The sequence below is a fragment of the Triticum dicoccoides genome, chromosome 4A (assembly GCF_002162155.2).
Source record: "Triticum dicoccoides isolate Atlit2015 ecotype Zavitan chromosome 4A, WEW_v2.0, whole genome shotgun sequence".
Lineage (NCBI taxonomy): Eukaryota > Viridiplantae > Streptophyta > Magnoliopsida > Poales > Poaceae > Triticum > Triticum dicoccoides.
Genome location: NC_041386.1, coordinates 455,216,182 through 455,235,360, shown reverse-complemented (window position 1 = coordinate 455,235,360; position 19,179 = coordinate 455,216,182). Strand labels below are relative to the sequence as shown.

Below are 19,179 nucleotides of genomic sequence, written 5' to 3'. Positions count from 1 at the left end.
TGTGGGTATGTACTCTGCGAGTTGTATACAAGAACACTGATTCATCACGTATTTTTATATGAAGTAAATATGACACTCAAAATGCGACTACTGTTTTTTGTTTACTTGCAAGTGAAGACGTCTCGTTGTGCTTCAGGTGGCATCAAGCAAGGGCAATTCAGTTATTCATGGGAGTCATTAACCAGTGATGACTATCGTTTATACTTGTTGAACTGAAACATCAAATTTAGCTTTTGGTTTCTGGATTTCCGTAATGTCTATTCACCAGAGTTTCTAGCACCCGGCCCAACTTGTATTTCAGAAACTTGTGCGTCCCTTCATTTCACATTTAGCGTTGTTGCATTTCAGGATTCACGGAGTTAATACATCTTTTTCTATTTGCTGCATATGTTCATGTTTCAGTGATCCACGACCCATTTTAGATAGGACTCATTTTATCTCAGGGTCATCCTGGATTTATTTTAGTGGCCCCCGTATAGTAATCTTGTTTGGAACATAATTCGATATTAAACTTCCTTGTTTTAGGAAAACAAAAAAATGATGGAATTGAAATTTGATGCACCGCCGAAAAGCGAGTTACTTGCCCTGAGCAAATATAACGTTAATGGTAAGGATAAAGCAATTACAGTAAGAAATGATACAGTAAGAAATGATTATCCGAAGCCCCCTGTCCCTTGTTTTGAAATCACTGAGGATTTTGATTTGGAAAAGGTTGAGGAGGTATGATAACTATCCATCTGTGTGATATTCCTCTCGCCTTATTTTTTCTTTTCCAGTGCTGACTCCTGACATTCTCTCTTTCAGCTTATGCTAGAAAGGGATATTAAGATCGCCAAGTCCATGGCAAATGACATAATCATCCCAGACCCTGCTCCCAAGGTTTGTGTTACCTTCATTTACATAATTTGATTGATGACTCATTCCATTACATTAGTTGTTTTGTTTAACCCTGTAATATTATAGGGTACTTAAGTCTACTGAAACAATATGTTTGCTGTTGTCATATATGAACCTTGGATAGGAACATGTGGATTCGCATGCCCGAACCATGCTAGCTTTAGATCCCCTTACTTTTCCTTCTCTCCTTGTTGGTGCCTCATGTTTGGTTTTATCTTCAGCGTACACCAACTTGCTTGCGTTACAAGGTTTTGTTGTTTCAATTGTTGTCAGCACCTCCATAGACCAAAAGACAGTTTATTTTGTGGTGTTTTTAGTTGGATAACTGACGCCTTTCACCTTTTTCAATTGTGACGGACTCATCTAGTGGGTGGGTGATGCCTTCTTGGACATATATGCCAAATTGGAGCACATCCTTGTAAAGGATAGTGTCCGGTGCTTCCTCTGATTTTTTGAGAACTGTGAAGGCCAGGGCATGTCATCTTATCTTACCATCAGCGCAGAAACCTTAACCTTCATTGTCAGTTTCAATGCCCTGCGATGTGCAAAAGTCGTATTGGAGGGCATGGCACCTGAGCTCTATGGGATGCACGCCAATCCCAACTGCATAAACAAATATGGATACTTCGTGCTCCATGAAGCTGCTGAAAGGTTCTCTGTTGACATGATCAAGCTGCTTTTACGCCATGGTGCATCAGCCAATGTGCGCACAGTTGGCAATGATGTCATTGAGAATCTACTCCCGCTCCATGTCGCAGTTGAGAATACTTGTCTGCATAAGTATCTAGAGGACAATCTGGAGTACAATCTTTCTCGCAGCCAGAATCATCTGGATTATGTCTACAAGCTTATTCATCTACTGTGTCTACCTGAAATGGTCTGTTTCACTTCCCTCCCAATACGAATTACTACTTTTGCAGCATGACGTAAAGAGTAACTATGGTCATACCATAGACCCCTGATAGGTTATAATGAAATTAGTGATACAAAGTACCGGGCACTCTTTCATCTCAACTTGTCAAAGAAAGTAAAGTTTTCATTTGTTAATCCTTTTTCTCTTACTTCATGTGCAGTGTATGTTCTTATAGTAAAAGATAAATTTTCATCAATAAAATATACAAAAACTGTTGCTAGTAATTACTTTGATAGGAGGAAAAACAGTGATATATAGAATGATTATTCAACATTACTTGCTTCATATGAATGCTAAATGGACTTAGGTTTTTGTTCCTTGTTGTTTTACAGAAGATCTTCTTGGACACAACTAGACTACTTGTAGAGAAAACAAATAATGTACTTCAAGAGCTCTGCAATTACATTGAGGATGGAAAAATCATCCAGTCTGCTGTTCTACTACTGGCTGCTCAAGAGCTGTAACATCCCAAATTTTCAATTTGGAATGTTATACATTAGATCATCATGCATATCATATTTTATTTTGCTTTTGGTTTTGATCCTAGAAAATCCTAAGCAACTCAAGAACTCACAGAGAGAGTTGGGGATTTCATTATTTACATATTTAAGTTTTCTCAAATTTTGTAAACAGGATCATTAGATTTTATTTATTTTATCATCAACTATTTCTATTACAAAAATATAAGAGAGGGAATAAAATGACTTTCTCAAAATATAGAAATATTGAGGATTTAATAAAAAAATCAAATAAGATTTATTTCGGAGTTTTTCGGTATTTTTAATTGAATTTAGGAAAAATACGCGTTTTTCAAAGTTGTATTTTGGGCCCAAATAAATGTTTAATTTATCGGTCTTGATTTTAGAAACCCGGGAAAACTTATTTCATGATTTTTGGAGTCCGTTTAGTATTTCTTTTTATTTTTCTTCCGAGCGTAATTATTAAAAAAAACGAAACCGACTATGGGCCGTACCCGAGCGGGCCTCCGCCCGGGGGAGCCTTTAAATAGCGAGGCACCCGGCGCCCCAGCCCATAACCGCGCCCGCGCCCGAAACCCTAGCCCGCCGCCGCCGCCGCCGGACCCGCCGCCGACTCGCCGGAGTTGCACGCCGCCCGAGGTTCGTCGCCGCCTCGACTTCCATGCCGATTTTTTTAAAAAATAAAAATAAAATATATATATATATATATATTTTTCGTCGGTTTTATTTTCGATTTTTTTATTATTTTAATATTATTTTATTATTTTAATCATTTTCGGATTAGGTTAATTAACGATTAATCTGTTCGTCGTTTTTCTTTTTCGTCGGATTTTCCGCGGTTATTTTCTGATCGCGATTTCTGATCCGATTTTCGTTTTAGTAACTTTTCGCTCGTTTATCGGAATCAGGCGATTCAAGCGCGTGGAGTTTCGTCTCGAAACCCTCTTTCCGAATAATCAACTTAAACAAGTTTTTGCTACTGTAAAATTTGACTTAGATCCAGATTATTAGAACGAAGTTGATTTCTTTCGCCGTTTGATTTCTTTTGCTTCGTTCGATTTGATTCTTTTTGCAAACCAGGGTTCTTAAGTTGAACTTCTGGTTAGATCTTCTATTTGAGTTTTACCTGTGCATTAGATGAGTACTTATTGTATGCTTGTTTGTTTGTCTGCGATAGAGTACCCGGAGTGCGCCGCCTGTTACTTCGAATCGTTAGGTTTCGCAGATCATCAGCAAGGCAAGTAACACTTTGATCATACCTTTTCTACAACCCACTTTTATTGCATTAGATCAATCCTCACACATTGCATGATTAGGATCTAATTAAATTGTGGGATGGGAAGTAAATGAGGTAGTACCTATTACCTGTTTATTATCAAACCTTTGGGAGTTATTTCTACGTTTGCTTATTATGCCATGCTATGCTAGTAGACGTGGATTGGGTGAGTGATATCCATGACAGATGTGAGATTGTTAATTAATGGTTTATCTAAGGTGGCAACCTAAACACACATCTAGGTGGATTGAGGCACCTGGGTATTTCAGGACTTGCCTGTTTTTCTTTTGGACCGCCATCCAGTCTTAAAGGGATCATGAGATTATTCATACTAGAAACTTCCGTGTGCAGCCACAAGACATTATGGGCTCTGGCATAGTTGATTAAGTCGTGCGAACTCTTACAGGGTAGACTAGCAGATGTAGGGGAAAGTAGGTGTACCGGTCTATCCATCGTAAGGTGCTAGCGCTTCTGAAAGACTGTGTCTCGGTCATCCGTTTCTCAAACACCGTGTAGTACGAGAAATCCAACGGAGGCGATCGAGTCTTGTGGGGAAACGTGCGCAAACCTCTGCAAAGTGTAATAAACTAATCATGGTTAGTCGAGTCCCCGGTTATGGACATCTTGAGTATCTAGTACCTGGATTATCATGTGAATCTCAACATGTTACTCTAAAGTTAATTTTGTTGGGTTTGTTAAATGATGATGCTTAATTGGGATTGAGAATGCTGTCAACCATTCTGAATGTTTAACAACCACCATGATAGTAATTAAATTTATTCCTTTGAAGTAGGGAAAAATTGGCTTTACACAAAAACTGTAACCATAGAGCATTCCACCAGCCAAATATGCATATAGTATAGTTGTTTTATTCCATTACTCTCTATGTGTTACCTTGCCAGCATATTCCATGTGCTGACCCGTTCTCGGGCTGCAACGTTAATGTTGCAGACTTTTCAGCCGACGATTAAGGAGTTTTTAGGTCGTGGTTCTATACTCAGTGATGCCGTTGGAGTTGATGGACTCACTTATCTTCCAAGCCTTCCGCTGTTATCGTTATTAGATGGCCTTAAGCCATATTTATTGTAATAAGTTCTCTTTTGAGACACTCGATGTAATAAGTGTGTGATTGCTACTATGCTATAAATCCTCCGAGTACTGTGTGGTGTCAGCATTACTGATCCAGGGATGACACCGGAGCACAGAGATCAGACTGTTTGAGGTCTGGTCGCTACAGAGATGGTATCAGAGCACACGCTGACTGTAGGACACGACCACTAAGCTAAAAGACCTAGATCACTACTCACTCTCTTCTCTTCTGACTTCTCATCTTTTCTACTCTTTCGGATGGCGGATGCAAGGAATAAGTTCACACAACCAGATGAAGATACACCCTTTGGACGCCACTTGAAGGAAGTCACTAGATACCTGAACATGGGAGTACCAAGCTTCAGGGGAACCTACAACGCCACTTTACCTGAAGAAGAGCGCTGGATGATTCAAGTTCAAGTTCCAGGAAGGACGTTCATGCCAGTCACTGAGCCCATAGAGTTTTCTTTTGATGCACCAACTTGGAGTCTAGGAAAGAGTATGGCAGCTCACATCGCCATGGGACGCATTGGGGAAGTCTACCGCAAGGATCTCAAGGATACTATCTACCAGATTTGTGGGCGCCGAGATGAACACTGGGAGATGATCAGCACCAGGAAAGATAGATCAATTGCAGCTTTTATCCAGGAATTAAACCAGCACATTCGACGACAGGAGAATCAGATGTGCGCCGACATGATAGATCTGAAGAAGGCTAAGACTAGAATCAAGGAACTGGAGGAAGAACTCAAGGCTACACGTGAAGATTATGAAGAAGAAATTGAAGTATTGGTGGAGAAGAATGACGACCTGATCAAGAAGATTGGAATATTTATGGGAGGCCCGACACCAGTAGATGAAGACGAAGAACCCAAGGAGATTAGCCCGAAAGACTACATCATCATCGACGGCACCGACTCGGAAGCAGATAGTAGCGATGATGACTATGTTGATGAAGCTGGAGCCGATATCATGGAGTCTACAACCGTAGAATATTTCTAGTAGACCACCTCACCAGTAGTAGTAGTCCACCATGTAAATTTAGTAGTCCGAGCACTTTTGCGATAGCTAGATCGATTGTATGCCTTTGTTTGATTGAATGAAGTGAATTGTTTGCTTTTGCCTCATGTGCATATGGGTAGTGTTTTCTCTTTAGACCCCCTCTATTCTTATATCTCATCTTTTCTAAACCCTTAGATGCCTCCGAGACGTGACCCCGGATTTGCCTTTCCGCCGGAGCTCACCCAGTTGATCCAGCAGCAGAACACCTTGATGCAGTTGCTAGTTCAGAATCAGAATCAGGGGAACAACAACAACAACCCACCACCACCACCACCACCTGTGACCACTTAGCCCGTTTTCTTAGGCTGAATCCGCCGGTGTTTTCCAGTAGCACCGAGCCGATAGTAGCAGATGATTGGCTCCGCAAGACAGCTAGGGAGTTGACCACAGCAGGATGCACAGATGCGGAGAAGGTGAAGTTTGCCGCACATCAGTTAGAAGGACCTGCAGCATCATGGTGGGAGAATTTCACAGCCACCTTCCCAGTCGACACTGTCACATGGGACCAGTTTCAGCAGGCTTTTCGTACTGCCCATGTTTCAGCAGGAGCAATGGCCATGAAGAAGCGTGAGTTTCGTAACTTGCGCCAAGGAGGACGGACAGTTGGCCAGTATGTGGAGGAGTTTAGTAAGCTAGCACGTTATGCCCCAGATGACGTTGCTACAGATGCAGTTAAGCAGGAGAAATTCCTGGGAGGACTGAATGATGAGTTGAGTATGCAGTTGATGGTAGCCACCTTCAACAACTACCAGGAGTTGGTAGATCGTGCTCTTATGATTGAAGGGAAGCAGCAGAAAATTGAGAACCGCAAGAGGAAGTATGGACAAGGAAAGTATAATTCAGGAGCTCAGCAGAAGCCACGTTTTACCCCTAGACCGGGAGGACATTTTTAGCATACCCATGGAGTAGGTAGCTCGCACAATCACAATGGCACCAAGAATGGTAATGGGAATGGAGGAAGCAATGGACAGAACCGCAACACCCCATCAACCCCAGCCAAGAGAGATCTGAATCAAGTCACCTGTTTCAAGTGTTCCAAGACCGGACATTATGCCAACGAATGTCCTGAAGGCCAAAACGGCAATGGAAGCTCTGGAAAGAAGCCGAACCCTTTCAACAGGGGACAAGTGAACCACGTTAATGTGGAGGAGGTTGAAGCTCAGCCCGATGCAGTAATAGGTAAGTTTTTGGTTAAGTCATTTACTGCACTCGTTCTTTTTGATACTAGTGCATCGCATTCATACATATCAAGGGGATTTGTGGAAAAGTATAGCCTGCCCACTAGGGTTCTTAAAACACCTATGCTAGTAAGCTCTCCAGGAGCAGAGTACATGGCCGGACAAGGATGTTTTCAAGTGCCATTAAGTATAGGAAGGCATGTTTTCCCAACGGATTTAATTATTCTGGAATCCCAAGGTTTGGATGTAATTCTCGGTATGGATTGGCTGTCGATGTATGAAGGAAACATTGATTGCGCCAGTAAGACAATTTTGCTCACAACGCCAGAAGGAAGAAGGATCAAGTATGTATCCCGACATGCACCAAACAGGACACAAGTAAATTCCTTATCAGGAGTTGTGCAAGAGGAAGTACCAGTGGTAAAGGATTTTCCTAATGTATTTCCCGAAGAGTTGCCAGGCATGCCACCGGATAGAGACATTGAGTTTTTGATTGAGCTTTTGCCCGGCACTGGGCCAATATCGAAGCGACCATATAGGATGCCCGCAAAAGATTTGGTGGGAATTAAGAAGCAGATTAAGGAGTTACTAGATAAAGGTTACATTCGCCCAAGTTCTTCGCCTCTGGGATCACCAGTACTTCTAGTGGAGAATAAGGATGGATCGTTAAGAATGGTTGTTGATTATCGAGGATTGAGCGAAGTAACAATCAAAAACAAGTACCCGCTACCAATGATCAATGATCAGTTTGATCGATTGCAAGGGGCTAAAGTGTTTTCCAAGATCGATTTGCGATCAGGGTACCGTCAGTTGAAGATTTGAGAGCAGGACATACCTAAGACAGCATTCGCCACAAGATATGGACTGTATGAGTATACCGTTATGTCATTTGGACTGACTAACGCACCTGCCTATTTTATGAACATGATGAACAAAGTGTTTATGGAGTTTTTGGATAATCTCGTCGTGTTTTTCATCGATGATATTCTGGTATTCTCAAAGAATGAAGAGGAGCATAAAGAACATTTGCGATTGGTACTTGAGAAGCTCAGAGAACATCAGTTATATGCCAAGTTCAGCAAATGTGAGTTTTGGTTGAAGGAAGTTGGATTCCTCGGACATGTTATATCCGGAGAAGGAATAGCAGTTGACCCCACCAAGGTTATCACTGTGACCAATTGGGAAGCACCAACAACAGTTGGAGAGATCCGGAGTTTTCTGGGACTCGCAGGATACTACCGGAGGTTTATTGAGAACTTCTCAAAGATTGCGAAGCCTATGACGGAGTTGCTGAAGAAGGATACTAAGTTCAAATGGACTGAGGAGTGTGAGGCTAGTTTCCAGGAATTGAAGAAACGTTTGGTTACCTCACCAGTGTTGATTTTGCCAGATCAAACCAAGGATTATGAGGGGTATTGCGACGCTTCACATCGAGGACTTGGAGCAGTGCTTATGCAGGAGGGAAGAGTTGTTTCGTATGCTTCACGACAACTGAAGCCTCACAAATTGAATTATGCCACACATGATTTGGAGTTAGCAGCCGTAGTGCATGCATTGAAGACGTGGAGACATTTCCACATTGGAAATCATTGTGAGGTGTACACGGATCACAAGAGTTTGAAGTACATTTTCACGCAGAAGGAGTTGAACCTCAGACAAAGGAGATGCTTGGAGCTCATCAAGGATTATGATATGAGATTGCATTACCATCCCAGAAAAGCTAATGTAGTAGCTGACGCATTGAGCCGTAAGAGTCATGTCAATACACTAATGACGGGAGAAATACCAAAGGAGTTAGTCGAGGATCTTCGTGAGCTATGTTTGGAGATAGTTCCGAGAGGCTATGTGGCAGCATTGGAGATTCAGTCAACATTGATGGATAAAATCAGAGAGGCTCAGAAATCTGACAAGGAGATTGCTTCTATAAAAGAGAAAATGAGCCAAGGAAAAGCTAAAGGATTTCGTGAGGATGAGCACGACACCCTATGGTTTGAAGACCGTGTTTATGTACCCAATGACCCGGAGATCAGAAAGTTGATTCTGCAAGAGGCAGATGATTCACCGTATTCGATTCACCCAGGAAATACCAAGATGTATTTGGATTTGAAGGATATTTTCTGGTGGACCGGAATGAAGAAGGATATTGCGGAGTATGTAGCAGTTTGTGACGTATGTCAGAGAGTAAAGGCAGAGCATCAGAAGCCAGCAGGATTGTTGCAACCATTGCCGATACCCGAATGGAAGTGGGATAAGCTAGGCATGGATTTTATCACGGGATTACCAAGGACTCGTTCAAGCTATGACTCGATTTGGGTTGTAGTTGATCGATTGACGAAGGTAGCTCATTTCATCCCAGTAAAGACCACTTACACCAGTGCTAAGTTGGCAAAGATATACATGACAAGAATCGTATGTCTGCATGGAGTTCTGAGGAGCATCGTATCAGATAGAGGAACCCAGTTTACCTCAAAGTTCTGGAAGCAGTTGCATGAGACTTTGGGTACTAGGCTAGAATTTAGTATAGCTTTTCATCCGCAGACAGATGGACAGACCAAGAGAGTCAATCAGATTTTGGAGGATATGCTGAGAGCTTGTGCGCTAGATTATGGATCTAGTTGGGATGATAATTTGACATATGCAGAGTTCACTTACAATAATAGCTATCAGACCAGTTTGAAGATGGCCCCTTTCGAAGCTTTGTACGGAAGGAGGTGCAGGACACCGTTGTCATGGGACGAAGTTGGAGACCGCCAGTTGTTTGGACCAGATCTGATTAAAGAGTTTGAACATAAGGTGAAGTTGATTCGCGATAGGCTCAAGGTAGCCCAGTCCAGGCAGAAGAGCTACGCAGATTCTAAACGCAAGGAGACAGTTTACGAAGTCGGAGACAGAGCTTATCTTCGAGTATCCCCACTTCGAGGGATTAAGCGCTTTGGAGTTAAGGGGAAGTTAGCGCCACGATTTGTAGGGCCATATCGAGTTTTGGAGCGTATGGGAGAAGTAGCCTACAAGTTGGAATTGCCAGAAGGATTGACAGGAGTTCATGATGTGTTCCACGTTTCTCAGTTGAAGAAGTGTCACGCGGAGATGGCTGACATACCTTTGAGAGACACAGTGCCATTGGAAGCAATTCAGTTGGATAACAATTTGACCTATGAGGAGAAACCAGTCAAGATTCTCGAGTTTGCCAACCGAGTCACTCGCAGCAAGGTTATCAAGTTTTGCAAAGTTTAGTGCAGCCACCACACGGAGGACGAAGCCACCTGGGAGCGAGAGGAAGATTTGCTCAAGGACCACCTCACCTATTTTCTAGCCAACCCGAATCTCGAGGGCGAGATTCATCTTAAGGGGGGTATGTTTGTAACATCCCAAATTTTTAATTTGGAATGTTATACATTAGATCATCGTGCATATCATATTTTATTTTGCTTTTGGTTTTGATCCTAGAAAATCCTAAGCAACTCAAGGACCCACGGAGAGAGTTGGGGATTTCGTTATTTACATATTTGAGTTTTCTCAAATTTTGTAACCAGGATCATTTGATTTTATTTATTTTATCATCAATTATTTCTATTACAAAAATATGAGAGAGGGAATAAAATGACTTTCTCAAAATATAGAAATATTGAGGATTTAATAAAAAATCAAATAAGATTTATTTCGGAGTTTTTCGGTATTTTTAATTGAATTTAGGAAAAATACGCGTTTTTCAAAGTTGTATTTTGGGCCCAAATAAATGTTCACTTTATCGGGCTTGATTTTAAAAACCAGGGAAAATTTATTTCATGATTTTTGAAGTCCGTTTAGTATTTCTTTTTATTTTTCTTCCGAGCATAATTATAAAAAAAACGAAACCGACTATGGGCCGTACCCGAGCGGGACTCCGCCCGGGGGCGCCTTTAAATAGCGAGGCACCCGGCGCCCCAGCCCATAACCGCGCCCACGCCCGAAACCCTAGCCCGCCGCCGGACCCGCCGCCGACTCGCCGGAGTTGCACGCCGCCCGAGATTCGCCGCCGCCTCGACTTCCGTGCCGATTTTTTTTGAAATATATATATATATATTTCGTCGGTTTTATTTTCGATTTTTTTATTATTTTAATATTATTTTATTATTTTAATTATTTTTGGATTAGGTTAATTAATGATTAATCTGTTCGTCGTTTTTCTTTTTCGTCGGATTTTCCGCGGTTATTTTCTGATCGCGATTTCTGATCCGATTTTCGTTTTAGTATAACTTTTCGCTCGTTTATCGAAATCAGGCGATTCAAGCGCCCGGAGTTTCGTCTCGAAACCCTCTTTCCGAATAATCAACTTAAACAAGTTTTTGCTACTGTAAAATTTGACTTAGATCCAGATTACTAGAACGAAGTTGATTTCTTTCGCCGTTTGATTTCTTTTGCTTCGTTCGATTTGATTCTTTTTGCAAACCAGGATTCTTAAGTTGAACTTCTGGTTAGATCTTCTATTTGAGTTTTACCTGTGCATTAGATGAGTACTTATTGTATGCTTGTTTGTTTGTCTGCGATAGAGTACCCGGAGTGCGCCGCCTGTTACTTCGAATCGTTAGGTTTCGCGGATCATCAAAAAGGCAAGTAACACTTTGATCATACCTTTTCTACAACCCACTTTTATTGCATTAGATCAAGCCTCACACATTGCATGATTAGGATCTAATTAAATTGTGGGATGGGAAGTAGATGAGGTAGTACCCATTACCTGTTTATTATCAAACCTTTGGGAGTTATTTCTACGTTTGCTTACTATGCCATGCTATGCTAGTAGACGTGGATTGGGTGAGTGATATCCATGATAGACGTGAGATTGTTAATTAATGGTTTATCTAAGGTGGCAACCTAAACACACATCTGGGTGGATTGAGGCACCTGGGTATTCCAGGACTTGCCTGTTTTTCTTTTGGACCGCCACCCAGACTCAAAGGGATCATGAGATTATTCATACTAAAAACTTCCGTGTGCAGCCACAAGCCATTATGGGCTCTGGCATAGTTGATTAAGTCGTGCGAACTCTTACAGGGTAGACTAGCAGATGTAGGGGAAAGTAGGTGTACCGATCTATCCATCGTAAGGTGCTAGCGCTTCTGAAAGACTATGTCTCGGTCATCCGTTTCTCAAACACCGTGTAGTGCGAGAAATCCAACGGAGGCGATCGAGTCTTGTGGGGAAAAGTGCGCAAACCTCTGCAAAGTGTAATAAACTAATCATGGTTAGCCGTGTCCCCGGTTATGGACATCTTGAGTATCTAGTACCTGGATTATCATGTGAATCTCAACATGTTACTCTAAAGTTAATTTTGTTGGGTTTGTTAAATGATGATGCTTAATTGGGATTGAGAATGCTGTCAACCATTCTCAATGTTTAACAACCACCATGATAGTAATTAAGTTTATTCCTTTGAAGTAGGGAAAAATTGGCTTTACGCAAAAACTGTAACCATAGAGCTTTCCACCAGCCAAATATGCATATAGTATAGTTGTTTCATTCCATTACTCTCTATGTGTTACCTTGCCAGCATATTCCATGTGCTGACCCGTTCTCGGGCTGCAACGTTAATGTTGCAGACTTTTTAGATGACGATTAAGGAGTTTTTAGGTCGTGGTTCTATACTCAGTGATGCCGTTGGAGTTGATGGACTCACTTATCTTCCAAGCCTTCCGCTGTTATCGTTATTAGATGGCCTTAAGCCATATTTATTGTAATAAGTTCTCTTTTGAGACACTCGATGTAATAAGTGTGTGATTGCTACTCTGCTATAAATCCTCCGAGTACTGTGTGGTGTCAGCATTACTGATCCAGGAATGACACCGGAGCACAGAGATTAGACTGTTTGAGGTCTGGTCGCTACAAGAGCAGATCCGTGGGGGCAGTTCTTCCAAGATAAATGATAGTAGTAAGAAAAATGGGTTTGACCTTATCAGTAACTGTATAATGAGGCTTTCATTTTCCTTGAGATGGGAGAAAGGTTCACATGGAATGGCACCGGAGCTTCTGGAGGAAAGGAAGGCACTTACTGATTGCGCATGGCTGCTTGTTGATGTAATTTCCTATGCCGGTGAAAATCTGTCTGCATACATTCAAGCACATTCTGAGGTAAGCATTTTTGTATATTGCGGCTGCAGTGACTCAGATGCCTTTTACTTAATAGTTGTATTTTTACTATTGTCAGTTATGTTGTTTAAAAAAAATACATGCCCTAGTCTTTCTTTTCGTGGAAGCACATTCTGATACTATGTGTGAGAATGCTTTAGTTTGTGAATATTTTTTCAAGAAGCGTATTTCTTTTCTCTTGCTCGATGCTATATATCAATTTAACATTTTCTCTAATATTTTTATCACTAAATTATGTTCTTGTTAATTGAAAAAAATCTCAAACCCAATATGCTACTTAGATTCAGAAAGTTTCCATCCACTTCACATCGGTTTGTTGCTTGAATAGCTGAGTCTTGCTCTAATGTTTAGCCTATGATATAATGCAATGAGATTCAAACCCCTCTTATTTATAAACACTCGGGAAAAGTGATGGCAGGGATAATGAAACAAGAGAAAACAACTGATAGGAGTAAAGCCATTGTCATAGTTATTTTTATGAAATGTTCTATGTCAAAAGTATTAGTAACAAACCAGCCTGTTATTAGTTATCCATATACTCATCCACATCAAATCCCCTGTTTGGCTACTTCTTTCCTTTAATCTTCACCATAAAACAGACAAACAAACTGTAAGAACAGCTTTTGTGCTTTATCTTCTAAGACAGTGCTTGATATTATTATATTGCAAATGAGATTGCTATACGAGTTCATGATAGATACAATTATTGATGATTTCTGCATTGAATTCATACACTACAATTGGAGGAGCATGTTAGTTCCTTTTCCAGTACCATATGCATTTTTGTCATGGAAGTGCGAATCTTACAATGAATACTTAATGCATGCATAAATAGTGAAAACATTGGTGACAGAAACACTCGATTTCCATATTAATATTATCTGACATGAGCATAGTATATTTTCTTGGCTTCACTTATGTCTATTTTCTGGTTTTGTCACTGCCTTGTATCATTTTAGCAGCCATATCAACATCAAGTGTTTGGTTAATGTTGTTGCATGGTGCATGGATACAGAACATGTGCTTGTGTTATTTCTCTTTGTTTATTTTCTGGACGCATGTCAGATGAATTGGTAGAAATGAGCATTTTCATATTCTTATGGTGGCAGTTGTGTGGCATGATTCCCAGCTCCAAAAATTCTAGGTGCTGGAGCTGGGGTATATTAAGGTCGTTGACATGAGCCTTCTTTATTCATGTTAGACTGAAAATTTATGCTTAAGGTACTTTATTTAGCCTACAAACTCCAGGTCCTCCAAGAAACAGGGAGTTGGAGCTCATTACAGTAACTTGTCTGTGGCCCCGGAGGACAGTTCAATGTAGTTCAACAAACAATTCCATATTCTTATGGTGTATGCAATTTATGACTAACCTCTTTAAGTTTGTCTGAACTTCATTTGTATCATATAGCCTGAAGAAATTGACACCTTTCTCTTTGGGAAACCAAAACAAAACAATTAAAGTGATTTGAAATAGTTGGAATTTGAATAACTGTGATGTGTAGTTAAATATACCGAAGGGCGATGCAGTTCTTGACTCTTACATTTGAAGCGCCTAGATCATAACATGTACTCCCTCCGTCCCAAAATTCTTGTCTTAGATTAGCCTAGATACGGATGTATCTAATACTAAAACGTGACTTGATACATCCATATTTAGACAAATCTAAGACAAGAATTTTGGGACGAGGGAGCAGTTAAATACACAGAACTTGTGGAAGCAAACAGATTATGCTTTAAGCTAAATAATATACATTAATCTAGATGAATCTGAATATGTATATTATGTATGTAGTTCATAAAACCTAGTGAATTGAATGCGATATCTCTTTCTGCACACTTATTGCCATCCAACTCATATTGCACAATTGCAGTTTTCTCCTCCAAACAATTCTTTCCATCATCTCGCTGCTTACAATTGGTTATATAGTCGCTACATTGTATATACAGTAGATCTATGTTAGTGATGTATTGCCTTATACAGCAGCTTGTATGTCATGTAGGTGCCCAATGTGGAGGTCTTTCAACACGTTTCATCTATCCTCAAGGAGTATGGATTTTGCCCCACTGGAGATCCCATGGACGCTGTAAACCTGTAATACTCTGTGTATTGCTTCACACAATAATTTACTATGTGAATAAATGGTTATTTTGCTGATTATTTTATTTTGTCTTCCACTTCTTGAAGCCAGCCTTATGACTGCAGAAAGTCAAACGGAGAGTCATGCAAAGGTGTGTCGGGCTCAAGTGATTATTTTTACATGTAACAAACTGAGTCTTAATCTCTCCCCTTCTTTTTAAAATGTATAATAGGGCTTACAGATGCAAACATGGAAGTTATGGAATCGGCCAATCTGGATGCTGCAGAGGAGAAGGTAAAGATAATCAAAACTGGGGTTGATCTTGTTTTGGATAGACTGATGGTGTTCAGCAACGAATGATACTGTGGCAGCAAAAATAAACAAAGCTATAAGAATATCCCTTTCCTTGTTCTTTTTATTTTACTTTACATCAACTTCTTTAAGAATATGTAAAGAAGTTAAAATTTCCTAAATCGACAAATCCCATGAACACTGTCAGATACATAATAGAATCTTCATTAGCCGCGTTTTCTTGATTTCTGACTGTGCTCATCTTTCCCTAATCTTGAGCTCAGGTCACAACTGTTGGAATTGACAGTCTCTCCCTTACGGCACGGCAGCACACCAAACAAACACAGGTAACCCATTATACGTTAATACTGATTTTGGTTTAGCAGTACCAAGCAGCTTTGCCTACACAAATGGGTTATTAACTAGAGCACAAAGTGATGGTTTTGGTGCTGCAAAGCTGGGCAGCTTTGTAGTAGCGAATTCAGCCATATTCATAGAGTACAAGCATTCGTGTTCTAATGTACTTTGGCTACTGAACCTGGACAGGTTTAAGCTGCTTCTATTGCCTTATTAAATGAGCTACAAAACATCTAAATTCCGGCCTAGAATACCTAGTGTGTTTTCACACACATGTATAGAAACTAGGAGTACATGTATAGAACTAAATTCTAGCTTTGAGTTGGCTCCAAATACACATCACCTATTGCAATGGCACGACATTCCAACTATTCATCTCTGCATCCTAATGTGTTTCCCATTAGTTTTTTTACCAAAGAATAGGGGGTAAATGCAATAAAAAGTAGTCTTAATTAGCTTAATAAAATAGCTGAAATGTGTAGGTTCCAAGTAACATCAACATTGGGACTTCACCAAGGGGGCTTGCACGCACATTATTGTTATTTCCAGATCTGTTGCATCTGAAATTTATTTGGTGCCTGTGAGAAAAGATTCTGATAGAAGAAGATGCAGTGTAATATGATTGTTGGAGGCAGTAACAAAGCATGCTTCAGTTGCGAGTTTGTGCCATGCATTGTGCTGGTTCAACAGCTTGTTATGTTGCTTAAGCATGCTACTTAATTACTACACTGCAGTAACATCATTCATATCTAATGAAACACCAATGTTGTGTATTGGTCAACATAATACTCCCTCCGTAAACTAATATAAGAGTGTTTAGATCACTATTTTAGTGATCTAAATGCTCTTATATTAGTTTACAGAGGGAGTATTACAGAGGGAGTACTCAAGCGAGAGGTGCTGGCTGGAAGTATGGATGTTTCTATTTATTTTTTATGATGTACCTCTAATGAACTATGTGACAGGCTGTGAGAAAGAAAGCAGGCGGAGGATGGGATCCCACATATACAAAGAGAAGTTTCTTCCCATACTGGAGATCAGTGTTACAAGATCGGGTTCCTTTGAAGGTGTATCCAGCCTATGCAAGCTCAGGTCTATCACTGAGTAACTCAATAGTCAATGGATCTACTCAAACTCCAAATGATAAACTTGGTCCAGTCCGGAGAATCTCGCCACTTACAAGCAATAATCAACCGAGAAGGTGCTTTATAATGGCTGCTAGTGGTGCAATCAGGCTCTTGAAGGTGCTAAAGTAGAGTAGAAAGGTATGTCAGGAGTTTTGTCTCCCTCTCCCAACTTTTCTGAACATGCCCCACATAAACACATGGGAAGAAAGAATTTTCATGATGCACCTTTAACTAGTAAGATTATTCGTTGCTAATCCATTAAGGATTTGGTTATTTGCTCGATAGGGTTAGGTATTCTATTGTTGTGTCTTTTTCCCCGCTGTTGTAAGTTTCTAGTCTCTAGGTTCTTCTACTTCATGGGCTACGCCAAGCTTGGGTATGTTTGCTTGCTTAGCAATGAGCAACCCTACTGTTATTTATTTCCCCCAAGCGGTCCATGTGCAGATAATTATTTAGATGATAGTGACATCTAAATCCTTGTGGAGAAGCAATATATGTCCACATGATTTCTTGTACAGTACGTATGTTTTTGTTTTCTTAGGGAATTCTCAACCCTGTGAAATATACAACACATTTGATCCTATGGATATGATGGTATTGATCAACCAAACACCCCACACTTGTTAATGCAGTGGGTAGTTCGTCAGTGCTTAACGTGGTGTTGCTCCCTTTAACTAAACCATGTTAAAGCTGCACTCGTAACAAGCAGCTTCTATTGATGCTCACAGGCATGGAGTTCTTTTTACGATCATTTTTTTACATGGAGTTAGTAGTGTTGAAGTGCTTCTTTAATCTCCTGCACACATAAACATGCATTTGTCTTTAGTTATCTCTACTATTACATGGGATTCTGCTATCATTGTAATGGTTGCTTCAACTCCCTCATTCCCCTCCCGCAAACATGGAGTTTTTTTTTACAATCATTTTTTTGACATGAAGTTAGTAGTGTTGAAGTGCTTCTTCAATCTCCCGCACACATAAACATGCCTTTTTCTTCAGTTATCTCTACTATTAAACGGGAGTCTACTGTCATCGTAATGGTTACTTCAACTCCCTCGTTCCCCTCCTGCAGATTTTCTTTACTGTACATCCCCATTCCATCTCCGGTTTATAGGGAAAGAAACAGAAAAAGAGCCTCCACCCACGCACACACGTCTCCCCTCTGCAATCCCCAACGGCCGCTCAACCAATCGCAAAACCAAGCCCCTGAAACATACGCACACACATCTCCCTCCCGGCTCCCGCGATCTACCCCCGTTGTCTTCTGCCTTCGAGTCCTCCCAGCCAGGCAACGGTGAGACAGTGGAGAGCTCGTGGAATACATCATGTCGCTGGGTTTTTTGCTGCTGGAGCCTGGATGGATAACTTTTGGGATTTGTTTGTGTGCGCGCAGATTGATGAGAATGTGCAGAGGGAGTGTCAGCTCCAGCAAGTCATTAGCAACCTAATAGTAATATCATACGATTCAATGAGGTAACATTACAAGATCTTGATTCGTCAGTCGCTTGATAATCTTGTCAATTCTCGATTACATTACATTAGTGAAATTGAATGTTATGAAGTATGAACTCTGAACTACTCTGTGTCACTGTGTGTACTATCCAGAAAGTACTTTTTGGAAATAAATGGCGATTAGATTTTTAAACGTTTGGATCATCAATGCACCTGCAAATATACATGTAGGGATGGATGCCAAGATTTTTACTCAAGTGAAGTTTTGTTGCATTCAACGTAAAATGTGTTCCTTAGTTAAATTAGCAGCATGTATGTATGTTTCTTTTAGGCAGCTCACACACATGCTTATATTGTTAGTTGCACAAATTTAGCAGTTCATATTTAGTGTCCAGGTATTGATACTTCATAGAACAGAGCTGGCACTGAACCTACAGAAAAAGGTACAAAAGACCTTATATTTTGACCTTATCAAACAATCCCATATGCATCGTTTCACTGCCAAATTGACCAGACATCTTTTATCAGATTCTCATAGCTTTTCACGATTTTCAAGTTACTGGATTAACCTTTCTTGCATTCAAGGTGTTCCATTCTTAGACAAAACTCCCAACAGTTGGTTAATGATAGCTTTCTTGATTTATTTTTCAGCCAGTAAATTTAATCTATGTAAGATGCTTGTTTATTTCTATCATGGACGAACACGATGGTGGTGGTATTCCTGGAGCGGTGTGCGGCGTCGGAGGACGCTGTGTACAACGAGCCAGGGTGTTGCTCGCCTGCCTCCACGTCCCAGCCACAAGTTAGGAAGAGAGGGTCTTTCTTGCCGGCCTCTGGTTGACTTGACGGTGAAG

General features: G+C 40.6%; 1 pseudogene; it reads left to right on the top strand.

The window, feature by feature from the left end:
• Positions 1–645: 645 nt before the first annotated feature.
• Positions 646–17,002, top strand: LOC119288964 (annotated as a pseudogene).
• The last annotated feature ends 2,177 nt before the right edge of the window (positions 17,003–19,179 follow it).